Source organism: Mirounga angustirostris, unplaced genomic scaffold, assembly GCF_029215605.1.
Source record: "Mirounga angustirostris isolate CCGP_5_RB_7025 unplaced genomic scaffold, mMirAng1.0.hap1 SCAF_9, whole genome shotgun sequence".
NCBI lineage: Eukaryota > Metazoa > Chordata > Mammalia > Carnivora > Phocidae > Mirounga > Mirounga angustirostris.
The window spans coordinates 133866636-133894483 of NW_026991717.1; positions in this window are offsets into that span (position 1 = coordinate 133866636).

Consider the following 27848-nt stretch of genomic DNA (forward strand, 5'->3'; position numbering starts at 1 on the left):
TTGGGAGAGCAACTTCACAATATGCTTCCCGTGTCATCTGAACATGTTCATATGCCTCCATCCACATCCACTTCGAGGACTCAGTTCTGAGAAACCAGTGCACGCAATATCAAAACGGCTTCAAGTGCAAGGATGGTCACCAAGTGGAGGGCCTTGATCTGTAGTCTGGCCGCTTGCCCGAGCCTCTGGGTGCCCTGGGCGCCTCCACCATGCCCCCCAATCTTCCCAAACTCCTCTAGGCTGTCCGAGTCAACAATGTCACACTTGCCCTCTGTCCCACGTGTTTTCCCGGTTCTCTCACTCAGTCGGTGGCCTTGCCTCATCCAGGAATCAAGGGGATGCACCTGCCTTTCCTGTCTTGCCCTCCGAGCAACCAGCTGTGCACTCTGTACCCAAACTCTTGACCTGCCCTCCAGCGACCACAAAGCAAGGGTCCTTGTCTCCTGCTGGGTCCCCTGCCCTCTCACCTGTCAAGAACTTTGCAAGCATCGCCAAGCTTTAAAATATCCTCCTCTGACTCTACATCCCCTCCAGGGGGCACCCATTTCTCTGCTCCTCTTCAGGAGGACATTCCAGAACGTTCTGGAAAGCTCAGCCGAGCCAGGACCTGAAGGCAACTGTCTGACTCCAGCCAGAGTGTGCAAGCCGCTGTTTGTTTTTAATGAGGTGAAATCCACACGACTTAAAGTCAACTTTTTCAAGAGAAAAACTTGGTGGTATTTAGCTGATTTACAATGTGGCGCCACCACCCCTTCTACCTACTTCCAAAGCATTTTCCTCACCCCAAATAAAACCCCAAACTCATTAAGCAGTCGCTCCCCATTCTCCCCCTCCCCAGCTCCAGGAAGCCACTCATCTGCTTTCTGTCTCCCCAGACTTACCCATTCCGAACATTTCATATAAGTGGAATCATACGATATGTGACCTTTTGTGTCCGGCTTCTTCCAGTTAGTTTTCAAAGTTCACAGGTGTTGTAACTTGCACCAGGACTTCATCCCTTTTTCTGGCTGAATAACGTTCTGTGCAAGGTGAGAGCACCGTTTCTATACCTGTTCGTCCATGGGTGGGCATCTGGATTGTCTCCACCTTTTAGCTGTTGTGAATAGTGTTGCTATGAACATGTGTGTATTTGGGTTTTTTTTAAAGATTTATTTATCTGAGGGGGGCAGGGGCAGAGGGAGAGGGAGTCCCAAGCAGAGTCCCTGCTGAGCACAGACTGGGGCTCAATCTCACCACCCTGAGATTATGACCTGAGCGGAAATCAAGAGTCTGTGCCTTACGCGACTGCGCCACTGAAGTGCAGGGAACATGTGTGTATTTGTACTTGGCCAGAGTCTCTTTTGCGTTCTTTTCCACCTAGGAGTGGACTTGCTGGGTCACATGGAATTCTGGGTTAACCTTCTGAGGGGCCTCAAAACTGTTTCCCAGCAGCAGCTACACCGTGTTACATTCCCATCAGCAATGCAGTGGAGTTCCCATTTCTCCAAATCCTGGCTGACACTTGGGGTGCCCTCTTACCCATGATCTCATTTAATCCCTCCAGGAACCCAGTGAGGCCGGCAGCATGACAGTACCCCATCCGACAGAGCAGGGCAGGTACAGTTGCTCAAGGTCATCCAGCCGGCAAGCTGCAGATGCCTACTCAGACCGTCAGAATCCCAAGGCTCTCCGGCTCCACCCACCCGCGCGGTTCCCCAAGAAGCTCGCATAACCACCCCCTGCGCGGTTGTATCATAACCTTGCACGCTGCTTTTTCCTTGAGAGCCCTGCCCCCAGGTGGCAGGTAAGCCCAGTGCTGGGGGAAGTAGGAAGGGAGGGCCCTTAGGAACACCCCCCCACACACACCCGGGGTGTGAGTGTACAGCATGGGGGAGGGGCGCTGCTGGCTGGGGCTCGGCCCCCAAGAGCGGCGGAGGGAGGCCCAGCAGCCGGGACTTGGTGTCTCAATTTCGTGGCTTCCAGCCCAGGCCCTGCCACCGCCAGCCGTGTGACCGCCAGCCAGTGGTTTTACCTCTCCGAGCCTCGGCTCCGCATTTATTAAAGCAGGATGACCTGTGTCGACTCACTGAGCTGCGGTAGTGACCGCTCTCCGGTGCGTGCCAGGCACCCTTCTGTGCCCTTTATGACTTAGTCCTGCCGACGGGGAAACTGAGGCACGGGGTGTGTGGGTCGGGGGTGCGGTGGGGGGAGCCAGACTGGAAATGCGCGGTTGGACTCCAAGGCTGGCTTCCTGACCACCGCCTTGGTATACAGCAGGCACTCAGAAGGTGTTCCAGGGCAGCAAAGTGGAAGCCAGCGCCTGGGGCAGAGCACGTACGGTGGCACTGTGACACTCAGAGGCCGTGGGCGGGGCGGCACTTCCCCCCAGCACCTGCCACGGGTGGGGCTGGGGGCGGTGGCAACAGCAAGGCAGCGCCTGACTCAGCCACCGTGCAGCCTGCGTGGGAACCCCCCGTGGGGGGGGCTCTCGACCCACCGGTTCGGGGCCCGCGGGGGTGGGGCTGTCGCGTGGCTGCTCCCTGAGCGCTGCCGAGCCAGGCGTGCGCGAGGTTCCCCCCGGGAGCTCACAGAGCTGCCATCACCACGGGGGCTTGTCAGCATTCGGATGTGTGTGTGTGGGGGGGTGCTTCGTGGGGTCTGAAAAATAGCTCTCTTGGCTTAAGACACAGGAGACCATCCAGTCATCCCCAGTGAGCAGTTGCTGCTGCTTCTTGCATACCTCCTGGGACAGGAGTCTCACTACTAGCTCCACTTGGCGTCAACCCTGGCATTCAGTTCTTTCCTGAATTGAGACAAGGTTCCTCTCTGTGACTTCTATCAGATTCAGGTCTGCCCCGGGGAGCCACCCCCTTTTGATTGATTGACTGATTGATTGATTGATTGATGATGCCCAGCATGGAGCCCAAATGGGGCTTGAACTCAGGACCCTGAGACTGAGACCTGAGCTGAGACCAAGAGTCAGGGCCTCAGCCGACTGAGCCACCCAGGCGCCCCTTTATTATTATTTTTTAACTGCAGGGAGGGAGAGTAGTATAGAGGTTAGGACAGGTCTGCCTTCACATCCCGCCTCCTCTCCTTACCACAACTCTGACTTGGGGCAAGGGATGCCACGTGTGAGCGTCTGCTTTGTCATCTATGAAATGAGAGTAAGTAGGACTCCTCTTGAGTTGGCTGTGAGGATTGAATGACAAGAGGAAGAGCCCCAGGTGCAGGGCTGGGCACATAGTAGACGCTCAGTAAACAGTAGCTGTTACTCGCATTAATTCTAATTTCTTTCCCACGTAACAATCCCTTAAAATATTTACAGTTCTCAGGTGCCCTCCAGATTTCTGTCCCTTGACAGTCCTGGTTTCCAGAGCCTCCCGTGGTGTATGTGTGAGCGCCCTGCGTGATGTGTGCACAGGGCAGACGTCCGGCTCCAGGGCTCCGCCCCCGTGTGAGGTTTCCTGGCATTTCCCTCCTGAGCCTGCCCGCCTGGCCTGAGCCTGCTTCTCCCAGGTTCGCTTTGCTTTGTCATTAGCATGGCCTCGGGCTCTGAAAGCGAATTTCATTGTTACAGAAATGACTGCTGGTGGCCCTCAGGAATGCCTTTTGCTTTGAATTGAATGATGCAGAACTCTAAGGGACTCGAAAAACCTTCCCTGGCTTGGGGGGGTGGGCATCGCCTGCATCCTTGGCTTGGGTACTTACTGGAAGACCATGTAGGGGAGTTAATCCCAAGTCCTGATAGCGTTCCAAATTCCCCAGGCCAGCCCTGGGCTGTTTTCACTTGGGCTGTAAACTGGAAGATGCCATGTACGATTTTAATTATGTCCTAATCCTGAGTCACGTCCCTAAAAGGCCTTGTTAGGAGATCAGTCAGGCAGGGAACCGAGCTTGCCTTCCTGCTGACAGATGCAAACTTTATCACCTTGTCAATTCAGCTCACCCTCCTGAGCCTCCATTTTCTTATCTGGGAAAGGGGAAGAATGGTACTTCGCAATCAGGATCTTCCAAGGGCTCAAAGGAGAAAAGAAGGTGAAGGCATGAGCATAGCATATGCAGCTCCTGACGTCACTGCTGGCCCTTGGTCAGGTTCTCTGGGGGCAGCAGGGTCCTCAGGGGCCATGGCCCATGTGGCAGGCTGACCAGAGGCAAGCTGGTGCCAAGGCTTCCTTGGATTTTGTCGCATACCCCTTGGATTTGTCATAGCGCTTGCGTCAGAGCCTCAGGGGTGGGGGACAACGCACTGATGGTCAGGAGCCCCAGGGCTGAGATTAAATACTGGAAAGGTTCCTGGTGGTTCCAGCAGGTGGGTCTGTCCCCCATCAGATGTCACACTGGGTTTTCTCCAGTCTTGCCAGTGGTCCTAGGCACACTGGCCTAGTCCCAGCTCTGCCACTGAATTGCTGGGTGGCCTTGAGCAGGAGGCTCTCCCAGCCTAGGCCTCGGCTTTCTCATCTTGTAAAATGGCCGAGTGAACCCTCAAGTCTTCTCTACTCCGAGAGTCACGCTGCAGTGTGAGGCTGATCATTTAACACGAGTTAAATGATCTCTGCCCCAGAGTTGCCCTTTGGGTCTCTGTCTCCCCGCATGCCCTCCCTTGGAGTCACACTCAGCCTCTCCAGTCATGCAGTCTCACAGTGCCTCAGTGGCTTTGGGGCCTGTGGCTCCGGGGGGGCTGGGCCAAGCCAAGGTGACAGAGGGCCCATTTCTTCCAGTTACCTCCAGGTGGTGCTGGAATGGTAAAATGGTGCAGTGCACAGTGGGTCGGGAAGAGCACTAGGCAGGGAGTCCACATATAGGGGACATGTTATCTCTGCTTTGACCCTCCAGAAAACTCCTACACACCCAGACCAGACATCACCTCCCCTGGGAAGCCTTCCAAGATCACTCCTATCCACCTACCTTGCCACCCCTGGCAGGGCCTCTGTGCCCTCCTCTGCTCAGGTTGACCTCCAGCCTGGCCCTTTCACTCCCCATGTGGTCTCAGACTTATGGGAGCTTGGGCCCTCTCTTCTTCACCCCACAGTCTGGTGTGAAGTCTGGAATCTAATAGGGGCTTGATAAGGCTGCAGAATCATTGAAAGAACAAATGACCAAATGATTGGATGAATTAAATAATGATTCCCATGATTTCTAACTGGAAATCCATCCCCTCTCCAAGCCTCCTTATGTCTAGAAGCTTGGACTGGATGGTCTGAGGTCTCTTTCAGGGCTAATGCTCTGTAATTTGATTTAAACTTGCCCACCTGGGATAGCCCTATCCCCTGGGCTTCCCTTACACACACACACACACACACACACACACACACACACACACACGGGCTCAGAGGTCTCTGCCTGTTCTGGGAAGCCTGGCCTCTTTAAGCAGAAAGGCGGTCGGTGCCAGGGCTCTGGGGACGTTGGACCATGGCCAAAGCCAGCAGCTGCCAAGCTGCAGAGCGTGCTTTCTGCCCCAAGGACCCCATGCCAACCTGCCGCCTCCTGACCCCAGATCCCAGTCCCCAGGCTGGGGGGGGGGGGGCGTCCTCCTCACTCTCATCTCTCTGTCCGCTGTCTCTTCAGGGAAACAGGATGATTTTATGATCCTGATGCCATCTGGGCCACGGGAGGGGGGTGCCTCTGGAACCCTCCCTCAGACTGGATCTGCAACCAGGCAGCCTTGGCCCAGAAGCTGCTCCTAGTGGAAGAAGAAATCCTTACCCGGCTTCTTTCAGCCCCTTGGCCTCAGGGGCTTTGGAGAAGTTGGAGGGGCTGAGAAGAACCCTGGGGCCCACCGAGGGCCAGGTAGTCTGAGGAGGGATCACCCACAGAACACTCCCCAAGGGCATGCGCGTGACATCCACCTCCAACAGCCTGAACTTCACTGTCCTGCCACCTCCCTTCCCCCGACCCTTCGTAATCATTTCTTTGACTCGGTTTCCCACTCCTTCTCTATTTTAACCCAAATACTAATGAAATCCTGCTCAAACTTGCTTGCCTCTGCTGCCGAATGGGGCCTGCGCTGGGCTCTTCCTGGCCCTGCTGCCGGCCACCCGGTGCCTGGCAGAGGAGGCTGAAGCTTGGAGCAGTGAGGTGACTCACCTGGGGCCTGGTGCCCTTGAAGTGGACAGCTGGGGCTTGAACCCAGAGCATCTGACTCGCCCCACCACATCCCTGCTATTTTCTCCCACATTTCCACTCTAGGGACTAACGCTAAACTGCTGACCCCTTCTTGTGGAGAAGTCAAGACACCAATTTAACAAAGCTAAGGCTTTTTTTTTTTTTTTTAAGTAGTCACTCTCTTCCTCCAGAACTTTCCATAGCTCCCCAGTGCCTTGATGATAAAGGGTGAAGTCCTCAGCTGGCCTTTTGGAGCCTCCCTGGAAGGTACACCATGTCCATAAACATGCTTGGGTTCCTGCCCCTCCAGCCATACCTGCTCTGCTTTGGTATAAATGCCCCTCCCTCCATGACACCTCAGAACCATTCCTGACAAAGTGATTCCCCGTCTCCGAATCCTTTGTGAGTACCATTCACATGCCACTCGCTAAAAACCCATCACAACCTTCTGCGTGATTCGTCTGAGGCCCACGGGACGCAGACAACGAGCAGGGCAGAGGGTGAAAAGGGTGAGCCTGAGCTGAGCTGTCTTTGCCCCAAACACATCAGGACCGTGTCCCTCAGAGCCAGCCTTTATCCTGCCTGCCCTCCTGGCTCTCATCCTACCCCTCTGCGCTTGGGCTCGGACCTGGCTCTTTCACCTGACCTGGCCCTTGCCTGGGCACCTTGTATCAGGTGCCCGCTACCGTGTTTTCCTTGTACAATGCCATTTCGTGTTCATAACAACCGCGGCGAGGTAGATATTCCTGGTCCCATTTTACAGATGAGGAAACTGAGGCCAAGACGGGCCATTTGACTTTGGACAAGTCCCCATGATTTCATAGCTAGAAAGAGCAAAGATTCATTCATACATTCACTCATTCAACCAATATTTACTGAGTGCCTAGTGTGTGCTGAACTAAAACTTGGCCCCTACTGTCCTGAAAACAAGGCTCCAGAGCCTGGACGTTGACCCCCACAGGAGCACAGGGGTCTGTCCTGAGGCTAGGAAATGAAGGGGCCATGCGTCTTCTTGGACCTGACTGGCCTCTTCCCATGAAATATGGAGATTCATGTTATCTTTCTATGTTGCAGGCACTCAATCCATCACGCTTTCTGGCATTCAGGGCCGCCAGTGGCTTGGGCTAAAATCCGATGGAGTCATGCTTCCTCCCATTTAATCTTTAAAACGAGAGCCGAAGGGCTGTTGATCACTTTCATGAGCTGCAGGAGATGATGGGGGCCTGATGGGGCTGTAATTTCCCAAGCCCTGTCTTCTCTCCTGTCCTGCAAATTGATGGGGCAGGGCTGTTTACCTTCAGGGACTGCACTCTGTCATCCCAGCGATGCGTCCTCTGTCGGCTTCCATTTGATTTGCTCTTCAGCCTCTCGAGTTGGAGCCTGTGGGGGCAGGAGCAGAGGCCAGAGATGTCTACAGGTCCATGCAGAAGGCAGCCGGTGCCGATAGCCCGGCCAACAGCTTCCACTTACGCGGGCATCACCGTAGCAGGGGGTGGAGAGTGGGCAGAGAGCACCTCTGCTGGCCTCCCATGGCCAGGTTTTCTGAGGGTGGTGCTGGAGTTGGGGAGGGAGGGTTAAGGGACCCCTCTGTCCAGAACCCACTCCCCACAGTGCTGGAGGAGGGAGAGAATGAAACCAGTATCAGCGGTGGGTTTATTATGAGTCACACGCTGTGCTAGATCCTTTATGGACTCTATCTCACTTAATCCCCACAATAGTTGTATGAAGGAGACATCCTTGACCCAATTTATAGATAAGAAAACTGAGACTCACAGAAGCCAAATGCCTTGCCAGAGAACTACGTGGTGGCAGAGCTGGGATTTAAGCCCCAGGATGAGATTCAGCCCGTGATCGTTCCTCTGTACTGCAAAGGAGGTCTAATGGGGCTTGAGTCACAGCTATCAAAGTCATAAGAGACTGATGTACAAACCAGAAAGTGGGGTTATTGGTTTGCAACATGGATGACTTCTCCGGTGTCTGGAATATTCCTGGCCATCATGGCTGAATTAGTTATCCACTGCTTTTCTGTAGGCACAAAAGCAGAGGAAGCAGACTTATGCATTCACTGAGGCTACAGAAAAGTCTAGTAACTTCTCTCAACCCTGTGCATGGCTCCTCAGTGAGGGACGTGGGTGGTGGCTTCCACCAGCTGCTAGAGAAACAGATACATCTTCCCTATTTGGCTTCCTTTTCTTTCTCACTCTCAATTCCTTCTAGACCACCATCCTGGTTATCTATTGCTTTGTAACAAAACAATCCCCAACTTGGTGACATAAATACCCACCATTTTTTTTTACATGCACAAATACTGGGAGTCAAGAATTTAGATGGGGGGATGCCTTGTCTCCATGATGTCTTAGTAGGGAACCTCAGTTGGGAACACCCAGAAGCCGCAGATGACTCAAATGCCTGCGGATCGGCATCATCTGGAATCTTCTATACTCACACCTGTGGTGCCCTAGCTAACATGTCTGTTTGGACCTCTCCCTTTCTGTGTGGTCTCAGGGATTCACCACATGGTAGCACCACCAGAGCTTCAAGCATCAGGAGAGTCAAACTGCTAATTAATAGTGGTTTAGGACTAGAGAGGCGGGAGTTCCTGCAAGTGAGGCAGAGCCTGACTCAGAAGTCAGATGGCCTCAGTTCAGCTCTGCTCTATTGGTGGAAGTGGGCGCAAGTCCACCCAGATTCAAGGGGAGAGGGTATCAGCCCATCTCTTGAAAAGAAGAATGTTGGAGAATTTGCAGGCATGTTTCAGAACTCCGGTAACCACCCACATTGTTTGTATCTTTTTTTCTTCAGAAAGCCACAGCTGAATGAATACACGTGTGGCTTTCTTTTTCAAGATCTGGCCTCACTTTCTCCAGATGATAGTTGATAAAAAGTAGCAATTATGAAGCACTTACTTTGGGCTAGCAGCTGGGTTGACTACTGCAGGTGAGGAATGCGTGCTCATGTTCCCATTTTACAGATGGGAAACCAAGGCTTCCAGCTGGCCACGAGGTTGCCCCAGTCACCCAGGGAGGAAGCCTCAGAGGAAAGACCCACACCCCTAGTTCCTTGTCTGCAGAGCCCACGCCCTTACTGCCTCACCCCCCACACTGCCTGTGAGCCCACTTGGCCCAGTTTGATTGGCAGGACCTGGTTGCTTCCCACAAGTCTTCTGATATCACTCAGGACCTTCACACCTGCTTTGTGTGGGTCCCTCCTGCCCTCCCTCCCAGAGAGGAATCTTATCTCTCCGTTTCCAGGGATATCTAGTATTCCTCTTATTCTGGCTACAACTGGTGTATATATGGCAGCTTACTGGATGGTTTCTCTATAAAATGCTTTATGAAGCTGCAGTAATTAAAACTGGGAACAACCCAAATTTATTTACAGCTGGGAAATGGGTAAACTGTGACATAGCCATACAACGAAATATGACTTATACAATGAAATATTATACAACCATAAGAAGGAATGAATCACCTAGTGATACTTAAAACAACATGGGAGGGCACCTGGGTGGCTCAGTCATTAAGCGTCTGCCTTCAGCTCAGGTCATGATCCCAGGGTCCTGGGATCGAGCCCTGCATCGGGTTCCCTGCTCAGCGGGAAGCCTGCTTCTCCCTCTCCCATTTCCCCTGCTTGTGTTCCCTCTCTCGCTGTGTCTCTCTCTGTCAAATAAATAAAAAATCTTAAAAATAAATAAATAAATAAATAAATAAAACATGGATGAGCCTCAAATACATTATGCCGAGTGAGAGAAGCCAGACTCAAAGGGCTGTAGACCGTCTGATTCCATTTATATGACATTCTGGAAAAGGCAAAACTGCAGTGACAAGACACATCAGGACCTTGGAGAGGGGTAGGAGTTGCCCACAAAGGCATGTGATAGCTACAATGGAATATTATTCAGCCTTGAAAAGGAAGGAAATCTGATAAATGCTACAGCATGGATGCACTTGGAGGACATTACACCAAGGGAGATAAGCCAGTCACAAAAAGAGAAATACTGTGTAATCTCATTTGTATGAAGTTGAAAGGAGTACATTCATAGAAATAGGAAGTAGGATAATGATGGCTCGGGCTGACAGGGGGCGGGAGAGCTGCTGTTTAATGGGTCCAAAGTTCCAGTTTTGCAAGGTGTAAAAGGCCTGGTGATCCAATGGGCAACAATGTGAATATACTTACTGTTACACTTAAAATGGTTAAGCTGTAAAGAGTATAATTACCGTAATGAGCACTGAGTAACAGACAGAATTGTCCAATCACTATGTTGTACTCCTGAAGCTAATACAACACTGTATGTTAACTCTACTGGAATCAAAATTTTAAAAACTTAACTTAAAAAATGGTTAAGATGGTACATTTTATATTAAGGGTTTTTTTTAAAAAAACCACAATTTAAACTGAAAAATGAATTTAATAAAAGGCATGGTAGAGTTCTTTTGTTGTGATGGGACTGTTGTATATCTTGATTATGATGGTGAGTCCCTGACCATATGTGTGTTCAACTCATTAAACCAGACACTTAAAAAGGGAGAATTTTTACTGTATATGAGTTATACCTTAATAAATCTGACTTAAAGACAAAAACAAAACACGGTTCTGGCACAGAAATCGTCCAGGGATGCCTGGGTGGCTCAGTCGGGATCCCAGGGTCCTGGGATCGAGTCCCACGTCGGGTTCCCTGCTCTGTGGGGAGCTTGCTTCTCCCTCTCCCTCTGCCCACCCCCCGTTCATGCTCTCTTTTTCTTTTTCTCTCTCTCAAATGAATAAATTAAAGATTTTATTTATTTATTTGAGAGAGAGAGAGAGGCGAGCATACAAGCAGGGGGAGTAGCAGAGGGAGAGGGACAAGCAGACTCCCCGCCGAGCAGGGAGCCCGATGCGGGGCTCGATCCGAGGACCCTGGGATCATGAACTGAGCCAAAGGCAGACGCTTCACTGACTGAGCCACCCAGGTGCCCCTCTCTCAAGTGAAAAAATAAAATCTTTAAGAAAAAAAAGAAATAGCCCATGCTACCATTCAGCACGTATTTCTTGAGGACTTACTGTGTGCGAGGCACCCTTCTAGGCACCGGTGGGTATGGAGGCAACTGCCATGGGGTTTACATTTTTGTGAGAATGTGGTACGATATAATGAACAGATAGACTCGTGGAGTAAAAGAGATAGTTCAGAAGTAGACGGAGATTTATCTCCATATATTTATAACCATATGGAAATGTGCGTATGTATACGAATTTAATAAAAGATAAAGATGACATTCCAAATTATAGAGGAAAAAATAATTATTCAATGATTTCTAATTTTATACTATATCCCCAAATAAATTCCATATAAAAATTGAAATGTAAAACAAAATTTTAATGTTAAAAATGTAGAAACCTTAGGGAAAATAGAAACATCTATGTAATTTTGGCCTGGGGAAGAGCTTTCTAAGCATGAAACCAAAGGTGAGTGCATGAAAGAAAAGATTAATAGATTTGACCACATGTAAATTGAAAAACCAGACACCAAAAATGCTATAAATAAAACTAAATGTCAAACCACAATGAGAAAATATTATTTGCAGCATGTATTGTAGAGCAAGGATTAATATCCTTAATGAATAAAGTAGTGTTATGAATTGATAAGAAAAAGGCAAATATTGTAATAAAAATGGGCAAAGGACATAAAATCTGACATTTTTATTATTTTAGCTTTATGTTTCAACGACTCATAAAACAAGTAATAAACACGATGGCCAAAAACATAAGAAATATATTCAACATCACTGAAAATCAAAGAAATGCAAAAGAAGACGAGGAAGAATTTTTTGAGGTCAAAGCTTTAAATGATGACATCCAGCGTTGGGAAACTTTGGGGACTAGATGTTCTCACACTCTGCTAGCAGTAACTTGTAGTGTAAGTTGATAGAAACTTTCTGGAAGATGATGGAAGAATAAAAAGCAAAAGCCTTTAGGACAGGTATTTATGTATAGTTCATCAATTCCATTCCCTTACCCCATCTCTGCTCTATAATGCAAACTACATTTTTCAGACAGCTTGTTGGCTTGTAGTTGGCCCATGGGAGGCGTGGGGGGAACCTGGAAGGCACGAGAAGATACAGGACTGTCTTCTGGTGTCTAGCTGAGGTCTGCCCCTCTGGAGGGGCACCAGCCGGCAGTCTGCACGTCGCGCCCCTGGTGATCCCTCAGACAGGAGCTGTGGGCCCCCCAGTAGGGTGCCATGGGTTGATCTGTGGCCCCCCAAAAGATACGGGAAAGTTGTAACTCTTCCAACAGCACAGTATGAACTTACTTGGAGGGAGCGTCAGTGCAGATGTACTAGCTAAGATGAGGTCATAGTGGAGCAGGGTAAATCCTTAATCCTATATGACTGGTGTCCTTACAAGAAAAGGAGGAGAGACACAGAGACGCATAGGGAAGACAACCATGGGAGGACAGAGGCAGAGTTTGGAGTGATGCCGCCACCAGCCGAGGATGCCAAGGATTTCCTGCAACCACCAGAATCTAGGAGAGAGGCATGTGTGGAGCCGATTCTCCCTTTGAACCGCCAAAGAAGGAATCAACCCTTGATTCCCAACTTCTGGCATCCAGAACTGTGAGATACAGGTCTTTTGTTTTCAGCCCCCTGTTGGAGGCACTTTGTTATGGCGGCCCTAAGACATTCCTACAATGACCCTGGTTACTTACGTTAGAGAATCGTCACAGTGTAGAAACCAGTGCAATGATTAAAATATAAAATCATATTGTGGAAGAATTGGTAATGGCAGGATAAGATGTTCCCAATGTGTTAAGGTAAAACATAACCTTTTACATAATTTGAACCTGTTTTTGTAAATTAACAGCAACAACAAAACATGTATGGTCAATGACAATCTATAAAGTAAAACACTAAAGCAATAACATCAGTTATATGCTGGGGGGATAGTATTGTGAGTGGCTTTTATTTTCCTTGATTATCTTGGTTTCTAAATATCCTACAATGAGCATGTCTCAATGTTGAACAAGAAAACGAAGGCTTTAAAAAGAAGTGTTTTCAGCTCCAGCATTTTCTCTGGCTCTAGCAAGAACCTTATAAGGGAGTCAAAGTGGGGAGCCTCATGCTTAATGTTCTATGGGGAAACTGAGGCCTGCAGTGGGGGTAGGGGGGCAGGGAAAGGCACTTCCTTCTGAGGTCATGTCTCGAGTCGAAAGAGCACATATTCATGGAGGGGTGGGGGACATTTGTTCCTCCCTTTGAAACCAAGCTCCATCCAGGACATCCAGAGAGCAACTGGAGTGAATGTGGGCTTCGATGATAAATTATCAGAGATGTCATGTGGAGAAACCAAATAAATCTCTCGGCTATTTTTAGCAACCTCTGTTTCCATCACTAACTCTACAGACAGAACCTGAGGCAGCTTCCTTAGGAGGCTCTTCTGTTATTTACTTAGAAATTTGTTTTTCAGTTATTTTAAATTTTTATTACAAAATTCCCAAATGCTTAAGAGTAGAGAGGACAGTGATCTACTGAGCTTTAACCTCCATCAAAATTCGGCCACATTAGTTTTATCCTCACCCCACCCCCATTTTTTATTTTAAAGGAAATGGCAAACTTTATATCATGTCGCTCATAAATACTTCCATTTGCATCTCAGAAAAGAGGGGGGCGTGTGACACCAGTGGGTGGTGTTTCCCAAATCTCTGGGATTTTTGTCCTGCTTCCATTGTTCCTTCCCCAGCAAGGGGCAGGGTGATGGGACTACTATTGGAGAGAGAACAGGTACAAGATGGAGACACAGCAGAACTCAGTAGAAAGAAGACTTCAAAGAAAGACTGATGTGGTTCTGCTGTGTGACCTTGAGCATGTTACTTAACCTCTCTGTGTTTCAATTTTTGCTTCTGCCAAGTGCAGAACATGATCTGAGCCCGTGATTTGCCTGTTTGTCCTCAGAGCTACTGCCTGCCCTTCCGGTCTAGGTCTATAAGGGAGCAGCTTGAGGGCCAAAGTTGGGCCCCAAGGATGGCCCAGGGGAGGGATGGGAAGAATCGGGGTTCTTGATAATGTTGGGCTACTGAATTAACTGCCCAAGTCTGGACAAATGTGTTCACAGCTCAGCAAGTGGAGTGGGGTTTTGACATCTATGGGTGGCATTGTTTCCATGGAAGGGTGGTACCTGGCTTTATCACAGTCTGGAATAATTTTCTTAATTGGAGACTTAAAAAAAAAAAAAAGGAAAGGAAAAAGAAACCCACAGACAGTTGAGAAAAACTGAACTTCCACAAGAACCAAATCTATCTGGATTTAGACATGCTTTGAGAGAGTTTACTTGAGCGTGATTATGTAGCAAGTTACAAAGTAATAATCAGATACAAGGTCATAATAAGAGTATGAGTCTCTTGTCCATCACTAACTCCTTAACTGGAGTTCATTAGCTTGGTCATTTGTCCATCCTATGAGTATTTATTGAGTACCAACTGTGTACCAGACATCGTGCTAGACACTGGAAAGTACAAAGATCAAAGGCACAGTTCCTGCCTTCAAACGGCTCATAGGGCGAGGAGACAGATCTGTAATAGGCAATCCTGCTAGTGGGTGATGCGCGCTGTGAGTGGTGATCACACGTCCCCAGTTGCTTGGGACAATCTCATCTTATGCCTGTCCTGGAGTTAAGCATTCATAGCGGCCCTCTCTCACTCTCAAGTATGTCCTGGGTTGGTTGCTAATTATGTGATTCCCCTAATGATGACAGAAGTATGAACAGAGTCCAGCGGTAAAAAAGAAAGTTGTGATTCTTCTACATCATCCTGGTATTATGTTGTTGCTTTTACTCCATCCTGGTCCAGGTGGCCTGGGGCCCGCCGCAGTGAGGCCACCATCCTACAGACACAGACTTCATCATGGCGTTTCTCCTTCCTTCCTTCCCTCCCTCCTTCGTTTCTTCCCTCCCTCCCTCCCTCCCTCCCTCCCTCCCTCCCTCCCTCCCTCCTTCCTTCCTTCCTTCCTTCCTTCCTTCCTTCCTTCTTCTCCTTCTCCTCTCCCTCCTTTTTCGTCTTCTTTGTCATCATTGTCATTTTTATTCTGATCAAATTTAATTTGATCAAATTTTGATCAAATACCTTGCACATAAAGAGTCCAACGTCATATTTCATTGAATCAAAGATGATACAGATAGCAAATTACCCCCCAGTTTGGCAGCCCCAAACAACTCTGCATGATCTCACACTGTTTCTGCATTTCAGGAATCTAGGAGTGGCTAAGCTGGGTGGTTCTGGATCAGAGTCCATCAGGAGGTTGCAGTAAAGCTCTCAGGCAGAGCTGTGGTCACCTGAGGGACTGCCATGGGGGTGGGGAGCCATTGCTCACTTGGCTGTTGACAAAAGACCGTCGTTCTTTGCTGGCTCAGTTCCTTGTCCTAGGAGCCTCTCCTCAGGGCTGCTCGAGTATTCTTACAACATAGCAACTGGCTTCCCCCAGGGCTAGCGAACCAAGAGAGAAAGAGCAAGGCAGAAGCTGCGATGTCTTCTATGACTCAGTCTTGGAAGAGACATACCATCGATTTTGCTGCTCTTTTACACAGACAGACTCTGATGCCATGTGGGAGTGGGGAGATGGAATACCAAGAAACAGGAATCGTGGGGCCATCTTGGCGACTGGCCAGCCCAGGAGGTAAACACTCTGAGGCCTTGCATTTCTGATAGTCTAACTGGCAAGACACTGACTTGATAGTCCACTGGCTACATTGTTCTACATTGGGAGTAATTCTTCAGAATCCTGAAGGCATTCCTTCATTAGTCCTGGCTTCCATTGTTGCTGTTGAGAATTCCACCATTTGGATTTTCCATGCTTTTCTCTCTCTCTTTTTTTTAAAGATTTTTTATTATTTGAGAGAGAGAAAGAGAGTGAGTGGGAAGAGGAAGAGAGGGAGAGGGACAAGTAGACTCCCCACTGAGCACGGAGCCCAATGGGGGGGGCTCAATCTCATGACTGTGAGATCATGACCTGAGCAGAAATCATGAGTTGGGCATTTAACCAACCGACCGAGCGACCCATGCACCCCCATCCTTTATTCTCTTTTCACATATTCTCTTTGCCCCCTGCATCCTGAAATTTTACCAGCACATGTGGGATCATGGTGTGGGTTTACTCCTGCCCATTTTGCTGGGCACCCAGCAGACCCCTTCAATCCAGACCCCATACCTATCACCTTTTCCTGTTCCACTGTCCTTTCCTTCCGTTTTCTCTGGCCCTCCTTCCTCTCCTATCATTTGGTTATTGAAACTTGAATCTTCTTATTTTTAATTTCCTTGCCTTTTTCTCCACTTTCTGAGAGATCTTCTTGGTGCCTGGCTGGCTCAGACGGTAGAGCATGCAACTCTTGATCCTGGGGTTGTAGGTTCAAGCCCCTCGTTGGGTATAGAGATTACTTAAAAAAAAAAAAAATCTGGGAGATCTTCTTCAGTTAATCTTCCCACCTTTCTGTTGAATTCTCATGAGGACCATCGTGTTTTTATTTCCAAGCACTCTGACTTTTTTCCTGGATGTTCCTTTTTTTTTGTAAGAAAACAGCATCTTGGGGCATGTGGGTGGCTCTTGGTTTTGGCTCAGGTCGTGATCTCAGGGTCATGAGATTGAGCCCCATGTTGGGCTCTGCACTGGGTGTGGAGCCTGCTAAATATTTCCTTCTGTCCCTCCCCACCCCCTCAAATAAATAAATAAATAAATAAATAAATAAATAAATAAATAAATAAATAAATAAAATAAGGTGAAAAAGAAAGAAAAGAAAACAGCATCCTGCTCTTGTAGGGGCTCTGGGGCTCTCACTTAGCAGCTGTACTACCCTGGGGAACTTACTTAACCCCTTGGGGCCTCAGTTCTCCCATCCATCAAATGGGGATTAAAACAATAATACCTACCATGCTCCTTTTCTCAGGCTGCCATAACAAAGTGTCACAAACTGGGTGGCTTAAACGGACAGGAATTTATTCTCTCGCTTCTGGAGGCAAGACTTCTGAACTCAAGGTGTGACCAGGGTTGGTTCCCCCCAGAGGCCTGGAGGGAGACACCGTTGCAAGCCGTCTGCTGGTCTCTGGTGGCTCCCCGCAATCCTCCGCCTGAAGACACATCCCTCCCATGGAGTTCTTCCTGTTCTTCTGTATTCCAGCTCGATTTTCCATCATCTTATAAAGACACCAATCAACAGATGATGGCCCACCCTCCTCTCGTGTGATCTCAACTTCCTTCCATCTACAAAGAACCTATTCCCAAATAAGAAGTTAGGGGTTGAATGTGTCTTTTGGAGGGACGCAAGTATTTCCACTCCATCTACCTCATAGGGCTTTTGTAAAGATTAAATGAAGTACTGTGTTGGGTATAATTGTTATTATTATCATTCTTTTATCCCTCTGAGGATGTTAATAATAGTTTGTGTGGGTTTTTGAGAGTTCTCTTCTCCCCCTGTAGTCCTCGTTTCCCCAAATTTCCTTTTTTCTGTTGATTTTGTCTTCTGTCAAATGTCCGGTGGTCACTGGCTGGACGCTCCCACCTCTGCGCAGAAACTAAGCTGATTGGAGCTTAGGACCTGTGGGAGGGGCTTGTCTTGCAGGCTTCACTGTGATTGGTCAAGTTGTTTCATCGGGGTACCTTTAGGTGTTTTCTCTGGGGCTCCTCAAATTCTCCATCCCTTACTGGAAAGTGAATGCTAGTTGCCCGGGGGCCCTGGGAGCCGGGTGGGCCTGCCTTAAGCAGAGTGTACTTAGGCCATCCCTGGACTGTCCCTGGTGTCCGCAGTCCAGAGGCTTTCTGTTGTATCCTCTTGGGAGAACAACACCCCAGCCTTCTGCAAAGGTGGGCAGGGCTGCCCTTTCTCTTTTTTTAACCCCGTGTCACCCCACTTCCTAAAGCATCCGTGGTATCACTAGTATAAACTGGGTTGTTTATTGGCTGTCTCTACTGCTGACTAAGGATTCCACCTTCTTGGATTTGCTATTGGGTCATCCCTCCTCCAGCAACTGTTCAGGTCCCAACGGGCCACTCCCTGTGCTTCCTTCTGGGTCGTCTTAGTCTTTGTGGGCACAGCCTGGACAAAGACATGAAGGTTGGGTGGCGTAAGGACCGTAACACCGTCCATTCACGAGACGCTCTCCTAAGCACATCACATATATTTACTCACTGAATCCTCACATCACCCCCTGGGGAAATGGGGGGACACAAAAGAACAAAGGAGGCTAACTAACTTTCATCGGGTGACCCCGCTAGCACGAGGTGGTGCCAGCACTGGGGCCCAGAGAGTCTGGCTCCCAAGCCCACACACATGTTCTCAGCGGCCCCGCAACAAAAGATGAATGTTTGCTTCCTGTGTGTACCTACAGGCAGGGAGACATCAATGCCTCCCATGGGTGCTTTGTCTCAGGTGTGCACCAGACACATGTGCTCCAGGTAGCCCCACCCCCAGCTTCTCTGAAAGGCATGCAGGTGTTTGAGGGTGGCTATCCTTTGGAGGCAATATCACCTCCTTCGTGGCGGGGACTCTATCCTATCTCTAGCACCTAGTGCAGCGCCTGACACATAGTAGGTGCTCCATTAGTATTTGCGGAGATTAATGCTGAGCCCTCTCCCACCTGTCTTGTTTCTCCTGGTCCCATAACCAGGCTGACTACCCTCCACCTCTCCCACTCCCTCTCGGAGTACAAACAAGCCCACTTGACTGGGCTCTACCCCCCATTCCTTGGTTTCTAGCCCTCTGTTTCTGGCTCCAGTTGCCTCGTGGACACGGTGAGGAAGTCAGCTGACTGTGCCTTGAGGCTCATCCTTTAGTTCCTCCCCATGCCGGCTGCACTGGGCAGAGTACGCCCTAGGTCTTATGGTAGCATGCAGACTGAGCCACTGTAACAAAGAATCCCAAAAGACGGTGGCTCACATAGATAGAGGTTTCTTTCTTTCACGCATCAATGTCTAAATGTGGGTGGGGGTTGTAAATGATTGGCCCATCTCATCACCCCTTTCTAGATTCTCATTCTTTGCCATGTGTCTTTATACTTTCCCCATTAGAAGTGCTAGGCACTTCCCTGTACCATCCCCTAAGTAAGGCTCAATGATTTGACTTGCCAGAGCCAGGGGCATGTGGGCAGAAGTGGGAATGTCCCAGCGAAACTAGGCTATCAGAAGGCTTCCATGTTTCCACTTGTCCCTCTGGTTCTCCTGCTTTTCGTCGTGGGAAGAACCATCTGCAGCTAACCAAGGAAGATGAGAGAAAGTGGAGCCCACTCAGACCCAGGGGGACGCTCAGCCACCCCGCTGAGCTCAGGTGTGTCTCAGCCAGCCCGAGGTCGTGTGAGTGAATTGCCTGCTGGGGGTTGTGGGCCACACAGACTCTATGTTATTACAGCGATGGTCCTGAACGGGCACGCAGCTGTGTTTCATGAAGTGACTCAAGGACCCGGGTTAGTGGTCAAGTCTGCTGTTCTAACGTGTGACTCCCATCTGTGTCCACAGCATCTGCTCCAGCCACCGGGAGGAGGAAATCAAAGATGGGCAGGGTGTGTGGCTTGACGTTAGGGAACTGACCGGAAGCTGTCCAGAGCACTGTTGCGCAATAGCTCGTAGGACTGAGCCCAGTCACGTGGCCTGCAAGGAGGCTGGGGAGTATGGGCTTGCTACGGGCTGAATTGTGTCCCCCTAAATTGATTCGTTGAAGTCCTAACCTCCAGTGCCTCAGAATGTGACTGTGTGTGGAGTTAGGGTCTTTATTTTATTTTATTTTTTTTAAGATTTTATTTATTTATTTGAGAGAGAATGAGAGACAGAGAGCACGAGAGGGAAGAGGGCAGAGGGGGAAGCAGACTCCCCGCTGAGCAGGGAGCCCGATGCGGGACTCGATCCTGGGACTCCAGGATCATGACCTGAGCCGAAGGCAGTCGCCTAACCAACTGAGCCACCCAGGCGCCCCAGGAGTTAGGGTCTTTAAAGAAGAGATTAGGTTAAAATGAGGTCATATGGGTGGGCCCTAATCCAATATGACTGCCAAGGTTAGGAACGCAGACACGCAGGAGGGAAGACCATGTGAGGACACAAGGGGACGGTCATCTACAAGCTGAGGAGAGAAGCCTCAGAGGAAATCAACCCTGTGAACACCTTGATCTTGGACTTCCAGCTTCCGGAACTGTGAGAGAATACATTTTTGTTACTTGAGCCACCCACTCTGCAGTACTTTGCTATGGCGGCCCAAGTAGACTGATACAGCCCATCCCCTGGGCGAACATGTTCCCGACTTCGGGGAGCCTGGTGATTCTATTAGGGGAGCTACTGCGGGCAGTTAAGTCTCCACCACCGTCTCCCTCCTGTGTTGGATCCGGTACACCCACCTTCGCAGCCCAGCAGTTTCCAGCCCCTTGTGATGTGTGGGCTCTAGAATGTATCTGCTGGCTACTTACCCAAAGCCAAAATCATCATTCTCTGCATTTTAGTGTGTGCATTTGCAAACATTATACTGAGAAAGGGGTCTGTGGTCTTCACCAAATTAGGCCTGGTGTCTGTGGTGTGTGGTGCCCTTCCCGAGTCACAGGCAGGCCCGAGATTGCGCATTACTGATGCCATCTTTAATGTGGTGGCACACTTGGCTTGGAGACCCCCTCCAGTGTCTCCTGGCAGGATGGGCAGAGAAAATGGGGCGATAGAGGCCCCCATCGGTCAGTCCCACGGGGTTTCCGGAGCAGGGTAGCCCTCTAGTATTGGGCCTTTGTATCCCCCACAGTGACCTTCATTGGAGACAGGCTACCTGGAGATGAGGAATGGCCTCAGGTACTCAGCTCTCTTCCGCTGAAGGCACTTGCAGGAAGGGGCTCAGCTGTGAGCCCTGAGCAGCCAGAAGTCCTGGCATCTGGGAGATCGGGGGTCTGGGGTCTGCAGGGGCATCTGGGAGGTGGAGCACTGCAGCGCAGGCTAATTCCAAGTCTGACCGCCCTCGTGGACATGCACCTTTCTGTCTTTGTTTCCCTTCCTTCCCTTGTACCGGTATCTCCAAGAGACGTGTAAATACCTAGGAATTAGCCTTTTGGGTCGAGGAGGAAACTGTCTCTTTAGAACATCAGATCCCTCAAAATTTCCACCCAAAGATTCTTGTTTGAAGCCTGCTGCTGGCGCAGGCAGGGGTCCTAAGGAGGGAGCCTGGCCCAGCTCGGCAGCTCTCAACCATGGGCTTGCCTCTCCTTCCACGTCTCCCCGAGGGAGAGCGGACATCTGTGCTCGGGGCCCGGAGGAGCGTGGGTGAGAGGCGGTCAGGCCAGGGCCATCTGAGCCAGAGGCTTTGCTCTCTCCCTGGGCTCCCCACACTCTTGGGGGCTGCCTTTGACTTCTGTTACCATGAAGGTATTATTAACCACCTCGGTGCGTGGACCACTGAATATAATGTGGTGGAGCCTATGGACCCCTTCTCAGAGTAATGTTTGTAAGTGCATATGATAAAATACAGAGAATTAAAAAAAAAAAAAACCCAATGATATTAGAATAAACTTAACAAAATATTGTAAAAGCCAATCTTGTGACATAGGACTATCTGTGTTTCTTTTCCAATGCTTTAATACTAAGACTCAGCAAAGGTGATCTTTTTCTATATGTATCTCATAACGATCATAATATCAAAGTCGTGATGAGCATAAATGATATTTCGAGATATCTGTTGACAACCATAACACGGTACAAAAATGTCTGCGATTCTTCTTGGTTTCAAAGTACTACTAACATTACTGGGGTTTGTTGCCTGTGACATAACTTTTCCCATCTAAGTTCATGGACTCTCCCAAATTCTATCTACACAGCACTTAGGGGTCCATAGACCCCAGATGAAGAACTACTTATTACTGAGCTGACAGCTGGAAAAAGCTGAGCGCCACCTGAGAGCCAGGGGTTGGATTTTACAGCCTGCTTTTATGCCCTGCTCCTCGGCCTCTGCGGGTGGATGATCGGCCGCTGCAATCATCTGGCAAGCCTCAACACGTGGCCTGCGACCCATAATTACTTGTCCATCCATCCATCCATGCATCCATGTGTGGATCCCTCCCGGTACTCACTCAACAAATGTTTGTAGAGCTGGGCTCTGTGTTGGTATCTCAAGAGGTTTCCAGGGTGGGCTGCCCCTCTCCAGACAAGACAGTGACATGATCAGCTCTACAGAGACAGGGATATGGGTTGGAGAGGAGAAAGACTGGAGGTGGGAAGGCCAGTTAGAAGTTTTTGGAATGAGCCCATCATGAGGTGATGAGACCTGAGATCAGGAACTGGCAGGGTCTATGGAAAGAGAACATGCATGAGAGAAATTTCTTATGTGGAACAGACTGGAATTGATGACCAATGGGGGGTGGGGAGTGAGGACGACTCCGGGCTCTCTGAATTGGGACTTGGGAGCCAACACATGCATTAATCCAGGTTGGGGGACACAGGGACAGAATGGGGAGGGGAAGGAGATCATGAGTTTGATTTTGAGTTTGCTAAGTTACAAGATCCTGTGGCACACCATGGTGGTGTTGTCAGGTAGGGAGCTGCCTCCACGGGGTGGAAGGCTGGAAATCCTGCCTGTGTTTGAGTCATCTTTCCTCAGAGAAGAAAAGAAAAAGCACCAAATTGCAACGGACCCTTCCCTGATGTGCCTCTCAGTCCTGCCTGGGGGCTGCCGATGGTCATGTCAAGAGTCTGTTGGAAAGACATTGAGTGTGAGCAGGTGTTCCAGGGCAGAGCTGGCCAAACAGAGTGTATGAGTTTCCTATGGCTGATGTGACAAAGTACCACAGACTGGTGGCCTTAAGAACATAAATTTATGGACGCACTGTTCTGGCGGCCAGAAGTCCAAACTCAAGATGTTGGCAGGGTTGGTTCCACTCTCCTTGGCTTGTGGAAAGCCATCTCCTTCCCGTGTCCCTTCACACCTCTCTTCCCACTGCACCTGTCTCTGGGTCCAAAGTTTTCCTTTCCAGAAGGACAGATTGCATTAGGGCCCACCCCAGTGACCTCATTTTACCTTGATTATGTCTATAAAGACTTCTCTCCAAATAAGGTCACATTGTGAGGTACTGGGATTTATGATTTTAACATGTGAATTCTGGGGTGCACATAAGTCACCCCATAACACAGAATGGGAAGCCAGTGTGGAAGAAAGATCCAGAGATCCCATGAGAGCATAGGAGACAAGTGCTCAGAGTATGCAAGAGAACCATCAGAGCAGCGAAGAAGTCTGCGTAAACATATCCCCAGGGCTGAGCATGACCAGATGGACAGTGTGGCAAGTGGGAGCCATGAAAGGCATTTGAGCAGGGGAGAAGTCACTCACATCTGGGCTTTGGGAAGATCTCGTGGGGAGAAGCAAGCAGCCGTGTGATCACTGCAAACTGTCACTGCCCCCTCCCCCACCGGGGAAGCAAATGAAGGACTCTGAGCCTTCTGGGACATCTTGCCTGGAGCACAAATCAAGACAAGAGCGCTAGGGGCAAAGATACAAATAGAGCCACCGTGGCGGGACGGTCCCCTAGGACCGCTCTTGGCTGAAGAGGCAGGAATCCCAGGGATTAGAGGGGGCGGTGGCCCGCTGGGTTGAGTCAGCATTAACACCTGTGACGGGCAGGCTCTGACATCGCTCGTTGATCCCCCAACCTGAATGCTCTTGCAAAACCAGAAAATTAATGGCAAATCATTTAAAAACAGTTCAGTTAAGTCTCAGAGATTAATGTCAGCCTTGCCCTCCGGAAGCCAAGCCGGAGCTGTGGTGGCAACGTGTGACACATGGTCTTGGGTTTCCAGAAGCGGAGGGCAGCAGGTAACAGTGCTCCTTCCTGCTCAGTGTCCTTTCCAGGCCTTCCTCGGAGGGGTCACTGATTTCTGTCCCTGCAGGTTAAGTGTCTCTCCCCAGGATGCCTGTCCTCGGGGTTTGGCACAGTCCGCTGCCCCTGGGGGAGGAGGTCCGTCTGCCCAGCACAGGAGGAAGCGGACCCGCTGGGCTCTACACTTCCTCACGAGCAAGAGCTTTTCTGGCTTTAGGTTCAGGGTGGCACTGAAGTAGGAAAGATGTTAGGGTTCGAAGCTGACAGCCAAGAAGGAATTCTTGAGCATCTTCAGTGCAACAAGGTGGTTTGATTAAAGCCGGGGGACAAGACCCGTGGGCAGAAAGCTGCAGCGGGGTCATGAGGAGCGGCCCATTATATACCCAAGTTGGGAGGGGTCTAGGGAGAGGGTAAGCCTCCCAGATATTTTGGAAACAAGATGTCCAGGACCCTGAGGGGGCTTGCTATTGTTAGGAAAGGCCATTTACTACTATTTAGTAAACCCTCAGTCATGAGACCCTTCAGATGTATATTGGCGGGCCATATGCTTGGACGATGATTGCCAACACGTATCTTGTGGGGTTTAGAGATAAAGGAAGTTTCCAAAGGAATTTTTATATGTTAAAGTAGACTTACAGGGTCCTGGGGGGGTCGGGCTAAGATTGCCTGTTGCCCTTAGCAAAGTATTAACATCGAGGCAGCTGAGTTCCTAGAGGAATGTCCCTCTGCCTGTTTCAAGGACTTGTCAATGGGCTGTAGTTAGTCAGGAAATTTAATAATTTTTCTTCTGCCTTTGTTTCCCACATCAGCACTGCCAATCGGTTCTCTGTCTTTGGGTGTCTGTGGTTCTGCCCCTCTTCCTGCATCCTGCCTTCCGGTTTCTCTTTCCTGCCCCTCGCTTGGCATTAAGTTCTCCATCACTCCCCGCGTCTCTGTCCTTCTGTGCGCCCCAGCCCTCTGTATGTCTGCCTCTCTCTTCCTCTCCAGGCCTCTGTCTCTGCGTCAACGTTCGCCTCCCAATCTGTCTGTCAGCATATCTCCAAGTGCCCGGTTTTCCTCGGCGGGTCTTTGGTGCCTGCGACGGTGGTAACATTAGCTGGGAAACCCTTCTGTGAGTTCTGGGATGCACACCTACATCCGCGTGTCAAAGGCACAGACCCGCCTGCAGAAAACCACCTTTCTTGGTCCTGTTGCGTCCTGTGCTTTCCACCTGACTTGTTTGACAACAAGGACCATTTCTGTCCCCCACACGCCTGCTGACATCCTGTGGAATGTTAGATTTCTGCTCTGTGCCTTGGCCCTGCTCCCTGTTTGTCTTCCCAGTTCTCTCTCTCTTTTCTCTCTGCATCTCTGGGTCTCTGTCTCCTTTCCTGAGTCCTTGCCCTTCCCCTCATGTGGCTCTCTCTCTGGGTTTGAGGGGCCCGTCACTGAAGGTCTCAGGGAGGTTTTCTCCTCTCTTGCTCTGGCTGTCGCTGACTCGAGCTCTCTGTATTTCCATGTGTTTCTATCTCTCGGTGTCTCTCTGTGTCTCCCATTTCCGTGACGCCCCAGGACAGCCTTGGCCTGAGGCCTAGGGTGGGTGGGGGCTCCTTGGCCTTTCCCAGGAGCCGGGGTGCTAGACAGAGGGGGGCCAATGGTGAGCTATGTGGGTCAGATGGAGGCGGAGTGAGGGCACTTTTCCACCGACAGAGGAAGGGAGCCAGAGGATCACCATGCCGCAGACGCCGCGTGTGTTTCCAAGTGCTGGGGGGGCAGGTGCAGGCTGAGGGGCGCGGGGCCAGCCTGCCACAGGACGGGGGGGACGACGTGCCTGAGCCCCGCTGACTTCCGCGGCACTGCTGGAGATCAGTCCGGGCCACCCAGGCCGAGGACTCATAAGAAGTAAATACAAGGGGGACAGGCATGGGAATGGGCTTTTGAAAGCCCATCGCTACTGTTTCTTCCTGTCCTCACTTTTCCTCCTGTGTCTCATTTGCTTGCCCTGTGACTCCCCTCCTTAGCTCAGGCCTGAGGCCTGCTTCCTGTCTCTTGGCCTTCTGAACAAGCCGTTACCTGTCTCTGCTCTCTGAGAGGATCCTAAGAGGAAGGCCTGGCGTGTGCCCGATGCCTCAGACTGGAGATGTCACCGAGAATTTCTACTTGTGCTGTGCCAGCAACCCGGGGAGGGATGAGAACACCAGACAGGGTAAGTGACTTGCCCGACATCACACAGTAAATAAGTGAAGCTCAAGTCCACCAAGGCAAGTCCACCTTGCGACCACCCCGTGGCCCCCATAAACTCCTCCAGAGGGGCCTTTCCCAGGGACACGCTGTTTCCTTCCCCCTCCTCCTGGATCTGACCCTCTTTGCTGCATGGCTCTGGGCAGGACAGCACCCCAGTGGACACCAGAACCCCTTGGGCTTCGCGGGCTCACCCAGCCCACGCCTGCTGACCCCCTGCACTGCGATGGAGGCTGGGCACCTCAGCCCTGGCAGGCCTGATGCTGATCTGTCTTCTTTTCTTCCAACCTCGGCTCTGTTGTGCCAGGCGGAGCTGCAGAGAACGAGCTGGCCCTGATACAAATAATTTTGGATTCTGGAACACTGACCGTCAGCGACTCTGGCAGCAGGTGAATTTCCAGTCCTGTCTTACATAAGGAAACACCAAGTTCAAATTTCTAAACATACCAGAAAACCGTTCCTCAACTGTGACCTGCCATCAGGAGGGGCAAAATGAGGACAAGCGGGGAGCCAGAGGGGCCGAGAAGGAAGGGGCTCAAGGTGGACCTGACGGTGGCCAGCCTCAGAAGGGGCCGCAGATGCCCACAGCAATGGTCCCGAGCGTCTGCGAAGAACTGGCACCGGGCCAGGCCCAGGGGCCGTCCCATCTCATTTAACCCTCCTAGAAGCCGGGGGAGCCAGGGCTGCCGTTCCTGATCTAGAGAAAAGGAATCTGAGGTTTAGACCCCAACGCCTCAAGGCCCCCAAACCAGGAATGTCAGAACACAAGCCCTGTTCACCGTCCCCTGAAGTGAGTCTCCCCCTGGGGGGTGAGGAGCACTGTTGAGGCAGTGACTTGGTTGGGATGAAATGCCTTTGGTCTCAGGCACTGGAAAACTCTGAGCATCCTCAGGCCAGCGTGGTGTGGTCAGAGCGCAGGCATCTGCTGTGCACATTGTCTAGAGGGATTCCAGAATTTCCCTGCAGCTCCAGCAGGGATCTGGAAAGTGCTCATTTGGGAAAGGAAATTATCTGATGGGTACCCACCACAACAGCATTTGAGGGAAGGAAGGATTGGGGAAAGCCTCGGTGCTCATCAAGAAGAGTCTATATAAAGAAAGAACGGATCAGCAACTAAAAAGACCTAGGGAGCTCTCGGAGACTGACCAGGGGAGAAGTCCAACATCCAGCAATCTGTGGTCAAAGCAAGAGGTTGCAGAGTGAGATGCGCAATGGGAAATCATTTATATTAAAAGATCCACAAAATGCAAAGCCTTATGTTTCCATGTGTAGTTTTAAGTGTGTGTCAGTGCCTGTCAAGAGGTCTGGAGGGAGACGCCCCAAACTGATGATGGGCCTGGGCTCCCTTCAGCGGAAGGACTGGAGTGAAGGGGGCAGAGGGTGATGGGTAGGGGTGGGGACTGGGGGGAGCTGGGATTTCTCTGTAGTGCTTGAATGGCTTACAGCAAAAATATGATCATGTGCTTCTTGAGCAAAGATAAATGCATAAGAAAATAAAAAGAAAAGGACAAAGCGGCTTTGTGGATAATAAATACATACGATAGCAGCTTTATCTGATGGATCGATTCATTTGTTCATTCAGCCAACAAACATTAAAGAGCATGTGTCCTCTGGGACAGGCCCTGTGCTAGGGGCTGGAGCTGCAGGCGTGACAGGCGGAGCCTGTGTCCCCAAGGAGCTTAGGATCAAATAAGAAAGGTGTATGGCAAAACCAGAATGACAACCAGGGTGATAGAGTCATTCCAGAAGCTGCAACTGCCCAG